This window comes from Saccoglossus kowalevskii, chromosome 14, assembly GCF_978046115.1.
Source record: "Saccoglossus kowalevskii chromosome 14, keSacKowa6.1, whole genome shotgun sequence".
Lineage (NCBI taxonomy): Eukaryota > Metazoa > Hemichordata > Enteropneusta > Harrimaniidae > Saccoglossus > Saccoglossus kowalevskii.
In genome coordinates, this window is record NC_140654.1 from 12,701,751 (window position 1) to 12,708,196 (window position 6,446).

The window sequence follows — 6,446 nt, forward strand, 5'->3', positions numbered from 1 at the left end:
AATACACTCTATGAATACACGATTCTTATCAAATTGTTATATATGACACTTTCAATTTTAACTATTTCGGACTTTACAGTTTCATAATGATCACCCATAATCATGAAATCGCAAATAAACAATGGTTTGGAATGTATTTCGAGTGCTAATGCGAAATGGCCGTAGTGTACACACTTTTCTAGTAAAACGTTTTCAACAAAGTTTTAACAATGTTATTGCCATGTATCAGGTTATGTTATACATTGATACATGGTAACATAGTTGTTATTTTAATCACCTAGAATGAGTTTACAATGTACTTACTTTACATACTTTACATAAGGGAATAGAAACACAATGTTTAAAGCGGGGGAGTCATCGCCTGCGCATGCGTCAGATAGCTATAGCGTGTCATTGTTTACAAACAAACGTCTACCCATGAGCCTTTGGTTTTTAGCGTGCGTTGTTATCGTTATATTAGGACTCAATTCCAGCGCGTGCGCAGGTGACGACCCTCCCGCTTTAAACTCACTGAATAAACTTCAATTCTACAAGAACCTCAATAAGAAATATAACGCTCTCATGATTTACAACCAAACCGCCAAATTGGACTAAATGGCTATACTATGAACTGTCACGTTTGTGTTCTAATCCAAATGAATTAGCACGACCTATATATACCGTATTACCCCGGGCACGCGCCCAGGGGCCTGAACGTACAAAATCGGGAAAAATTGGGGGTGGGCGCTTACCCGAGGACCACCCCAAAAAAGATTTTAAAAAGTTGTTTTTGTGATCGTATGATAAGGTCAAATAAAGGAATGCTTTCGTACACTTTGTACACGTACTTATTTCTTGATTTATGCGAGGTTTCAATAAACGTGAGCACTCGGTCAAGATCTGTGGGAACACTAAGACACAGGGCCGAATTTCAAGAATAAAACTTATTATGTCTGCGAATGAAGTTGTATTACTCACTGAAATTGACTACAAACTATGGTAAATATTGTAATCAATGCACGGTTACATTTTTAGTAACCGTGATCAGGGCAAGTCGAAACGGCCGGGAAAAACTACCGCTTGTAATCCAAGAAGGCGATGACCTCATTAGCATAATTTTGTTCACGCACGTATTGATACATCGCATCGTAATTACTGAAGAATAGCAGACAGGGTTATGAAACAAGCAAAAAATTATTACTGATGTGAAATGTTTACAAACTATTGTGAATACATAAACATATCCAAATGGCGATACATAAAAAACAGACTGAAAATAAACTCTGGTCGACCTCATTAACACGCACCCACACACAAGACAAAATTATGCTGCAACAAGTTCCCGTCGTCGGCATGCCTCATTATGGTTATCGTAATGGACTTGAGGTCGGCAAAATGTGTTTTTCTTCAACGACAGAAAAATAATCCACATGACCGTAATGCCATAGCTGTGATGAGGGATGGAAAGAAAGTAGCAATGTCTCAAAAGTGCTAGCTCCCGTTCACAGTCAGCTGGCATCGGTGTCGCTGGGTGTATATGATAGAGGGAATTTGTGCAACCAAATTTGCCGAGTTCGCAGTTTTTCGCCGATAAAAAAATAACTAAGGCAAAAACTCACGGTTGTTCAGCATTTTTGTAATAAAGACATTATCCTCTATCAATAATCCGCCCCAAATAGAAACATTTCCACTAATTCTTGTGTTTTTTCGACAAAACCTGCGATTAGGCTGCGAAAGTAGAACATTCCGGAGGGGGTGAAACGGAAGAGCCAAACTTAACGCGTAAAAATAGAACGAGTATTTTGACCTCTACGTAGCCAACCAATGGCTGGACACGGATACGTTTTTGGTCGTTGCCAAAGAGCCCCGCGTCCATCGCCTGGCGATGCTCTTCCAATGAGTTTTTACGTAAAAACACAAACAAAACGGCCCTTTTCAGGGCCACCACACACTCCAAAAAAGAACTACCGTAACAAACACACTATTTAAATAAATCAAACGCGTTCGTTTTTGACAAATACAACTTTATTGTTGCCCTAATTCTTGGCTAAAAATCACCCTGGGCGTTTAACCGAGGATGTCCCCAACATGTAACTTTTGTGAAAACAGGGGGGTGGGCGCTTGCCCAGGGAGGGGCGCGTGCCCGAGGTAATACGGTACATGCCTGGATTGGAATTTGTTTCTACTAATAAAACCTTAAATAAACATAGGCGTATTTGGGGTGCGACGTTAACTTCGTACCGACTACGGGACACGCGATCTCTAATGGCTTGTCAGTTAATTTAAACACTTACTATATTTATAATATGTTATGATCACAATATGTGACCATGATGTGACTAAGCTGTTGGTTGTAATGACACTATCGCAGTGCTGTGTTTGGAAGCGTGACAAATGACAGATGCGTTACCATGGCAACACATGTATCTTTTTCCTGGCGTGAAGTATCAACTTGTCTCCGAGGTGAACTTCATCTACTGATAACATATGCTCACAATAATATTGTTCATTTATCCTTAATCTGTTTATCGGAGGAGTGGACCCACGGAGTGGCCGTGCCACAATAGAATTGAACCCTGGATGTGTTTGTGAATATGTTTTGGCTCGCCATGTATTGGATAAATAATTTGTGTATTCTTCCTCGACGCGCCATGTTTTAAAGCGGGGTAGTCGTCACCCGTGCATGCGTCAGATGGCCATGGCGTGTCATTGTTTACAAACAAGCGTCTACCCGTGAGCCCTTTGCGTTTTTAGCGTGTGTTGTTATCGTCGCTTGGGACTCGGGTCCCGCGCGTGCGCAGGTGTCGACCCTACATATATAATATGCGCCAGTGTAAATATGAAATAATTAAAAAAAATACATAACTACGAGAAGTGTCTCTTTTTTCAAATGACAAAATTCACAAAGGCCATAATTATTATCTTACTAATGTCAACAGGAATTGTGTTAATAGTACAAAGCTAATTAACGTACTGACAACATTTTTGTTATTAATATTCCAAAAATGACAGTAAGAATGGAGGGTAGACTTATCATATGTCATATAGGTTTGCCGATGGGGACGGTATTCGAGCAACACGTATACGAAGTTAATTAAACCAACTCTACTGCTTCATGAAAATAGTAAGCTTAATATTAATAATCAATTCCTGCTTCTATATTCACGCCGCTTTTTTTAAACAGCTGCGTACACTTGAGTCATAAAACATAATCGTTATACCCACAACATTGGCAGATATTTTGCCTCTACCAAAACGATTACAATCTAAAATTTAAATACACAATAAATCGCTTCTGTCCCAAGTATACATCCACTGAACTATTGAACACTCTAGCAAATAATATAAAACCAATACACGTCACGCAATCTTTCAAAATTTAGCCAGAAAAACATCTTCTATGATTGTAATAAAATTGCATGTAGGTATATTATGAAATATAATTGAATGTCTTAATAATGCCCGTTATGTTTTTATTAATTCATTGTGGTAATATGTCAAACATGTCTGTAAAGATGATGAAATAGTGATATACACGAATTTGCCATTCCCAATTGTAAATAGCACCAACTTTCATGTAAATTAATTAAGAATTAATTTTAAAATTAAGAATTAATTTTCCTTGAAATTTGTCTCAATGGCGTAAAATATGTCGTCGGAACAATTTGACGTAAACCAGATGCCAATTTTTATCGATAAAGTACAATCAGATTAAAGCGCGGTGGTCGTCGCGCAGAGCGTGTTCGAATTTCATGTTAATAAACAATGTATTTTACACGCGTTGTATACGTCGCTATGAGTCCCATATCGAACGGGAGGCGGCACGACGACTGCCGCCCTTTAATACATCATGGATTTTCCTGTCGATTCGACAGATGAGTAGGCAGACAAGTTCATTCGCCGCCCTCCCGCCTGACTGACGCTCATAGTACCACAGGGCCAAAAACACCCACGTGTAAGACGGACCCGCAGGTGCAGCTATTCTTTGCGAAAGGAACAACTGGATCTGTTATGTACACTGAGGATAGGAACAGTACACGAGACCGCTATCTTTACGTCCCCTCCGAATGTACGCCATTCTCCCTTATACGAATGCCGCGTGTCTGGCAAGTGTACAGAATGTACTCCTTTCTACCGATATATGTCAAAACCGGTGTTTGACTAGAACACATGTCCCGGCCAAACGTCTCTGGATTGTTATTGATACATACGGATGCCAATGTCAATATTTGTTTTATGCAAACGTGTCTCGTTTATTTGGACTATGAATTCGCTTCGCAACAACGACATGGCCTTCTAATTGCAATATTATGTACCCGCGATGTTCCATTTATTATGAACAGTTGCCAACACAATATGTTTTTTAATATGATTTGCCATAGACAATGCTGGCAGCATCACTTCTTTACGGATTTATTTAATATCGGATTCGGCATCCCTGGTAAATTGGCATGAGTATTTTCGCAGTGATATTCACGATATCAGTTCAGTGAACTTTGTAATGATCAGTTTGACCCGTCAACTACTCGGCGCTTCTCGTCACGTGAGACCCCAACCTCCCTGCACATAACACTCGTCAAATTCTATCTTTAAACAACCTTACGAAATATAGGCAGACATGTTAACGTACAAATACTAAATACTACTGTTACAGACGCGTTCAATTTCGTAAGCAACCGGGCGCGTGTAACCAGATTTTTAAAAATATATTCACAATAGACTAGTTTAGGTACGACGTTTCATATATGTGTTACATAATCCATTGTAGTGGAATATTCGAACATCACAGTCTCTCATATGGAACGTTTGAAATCACATTGAAATCCCAAGAGACTTCATTTCGTAACATCGTAGTTGTCTGTCCCTATATTTAGTACATTTTACTTACGTGCACTTACGTGCCAGACTGTGTCAACTACATCATGGAGTGTATATTCACAGGGAACCCAGGAATTATAATCAACTGTAATACGCAGTCTCTATGAGCGGGGGGGGGGGTATCGGCTGGTATCTAGTGTAAGAAATAGACAAGGGATGAAGGCTCCAGCCAGCTCACATTTTTAAACTCGAAAAAACAGACGAAAAAAATTTAAAAAAAAAATCTAAAAAAATACCAGGTTAAAGAATATTAGTTGCTCCTTCGAATTTCGCCAAAGCCTTACCTACATTTTACCGATATCTGCAGAATAAATCAAGAAAACTACACAAATTGACTCCATTTAGGAATTCCTAACGGTTAGTCCGAACGCATGACACAGTTGGAGGCGGGGCCTGTTCAGCATTTGTCAACAACCAATCACAAGACTGGTTACGAACCAGTTGAGCAAGGCTAACCGAGTCGTGACCTCGATGTGGTTCATTTGAAGGAGCAACTAATATTCTTCAACCTGGTATTTTTTTAGATTTTATTTTTCATTCTTTTCGTCTGTTTTTTCGAATTTAAAAAATGTTAGCTGGCTGGAGCCTTCATCCCTTGTCTATTTCTTCCACTAGATACCAGCCGATACCCCCCCCCCCGCGCTCATAGGGAGTGCGTACAGTTGATCATAGTTCCTGGGCTCCCTGTACTATATTCAGAGAAGCTACGTACAGGGCGTAAAGGGCGGCAGTCGTCGTGCCGCGCCCTGTTCGATGTGGGACTCATAGCGACGTATACAACGCGTGTAAAATACATTGTTTATTTACATGAAATTCGAAATTCGCCGCGCATTAACGTCGTTCCTGTATAATCAAACACAATGCGGGTTTTTTGACGACAGTCTTTTTGAAATGCCTCGACATGAAATACACAAATACACACATTATGATAACTGAAGTATGACTGTATGATACAGGAGCGCAGCTTACCTCGTGTACCACGGTATTTTCGTATACCGATCTATCGTACACCCATCCATTGTCACATTCAAGTGTACCAGAATCCTGTGAACACAGTTCAGGTGATATACCCATCGAAACGTTGATGTCATATCGACTACACGAGTCCCACCCTTCGTCCTCGGCATCGTATGGAATCGTACAGTTTTTCAACGGAGATGTGTCATGGAATGTCTGGTTGTCATAAACCTTACAATAATGATCCGAGGACGCACTCAGAAAACTATTGCCAAGGTTGATGAATGCGCAAGGTATAACTGCCATACAGATCAAGAAATATTGAATCTTCTGAAAACAACCAAACTCGCCCAAAATATGCAATATCTCGTCAAAAATCATCTTATCTCACGTCGGTGTCACGTGTTATTGTGATGAGAATAGTTAAACGATCAGAGATGTTTCCACTTCTTTCACCGTGTCCAGAAGAAATACAAACTTTGCAAAAAGGGATGCAGTATGACCCACGTGGCCTCATACCGTAACAGCGTGTATTGAATAAATACATAAATTTCTCAAGACAGGTACTTAAATGATTTGAACTTTAAACAACAAATGTGATTTATATTAGAAGATAATTGTCAGGTGTCTCA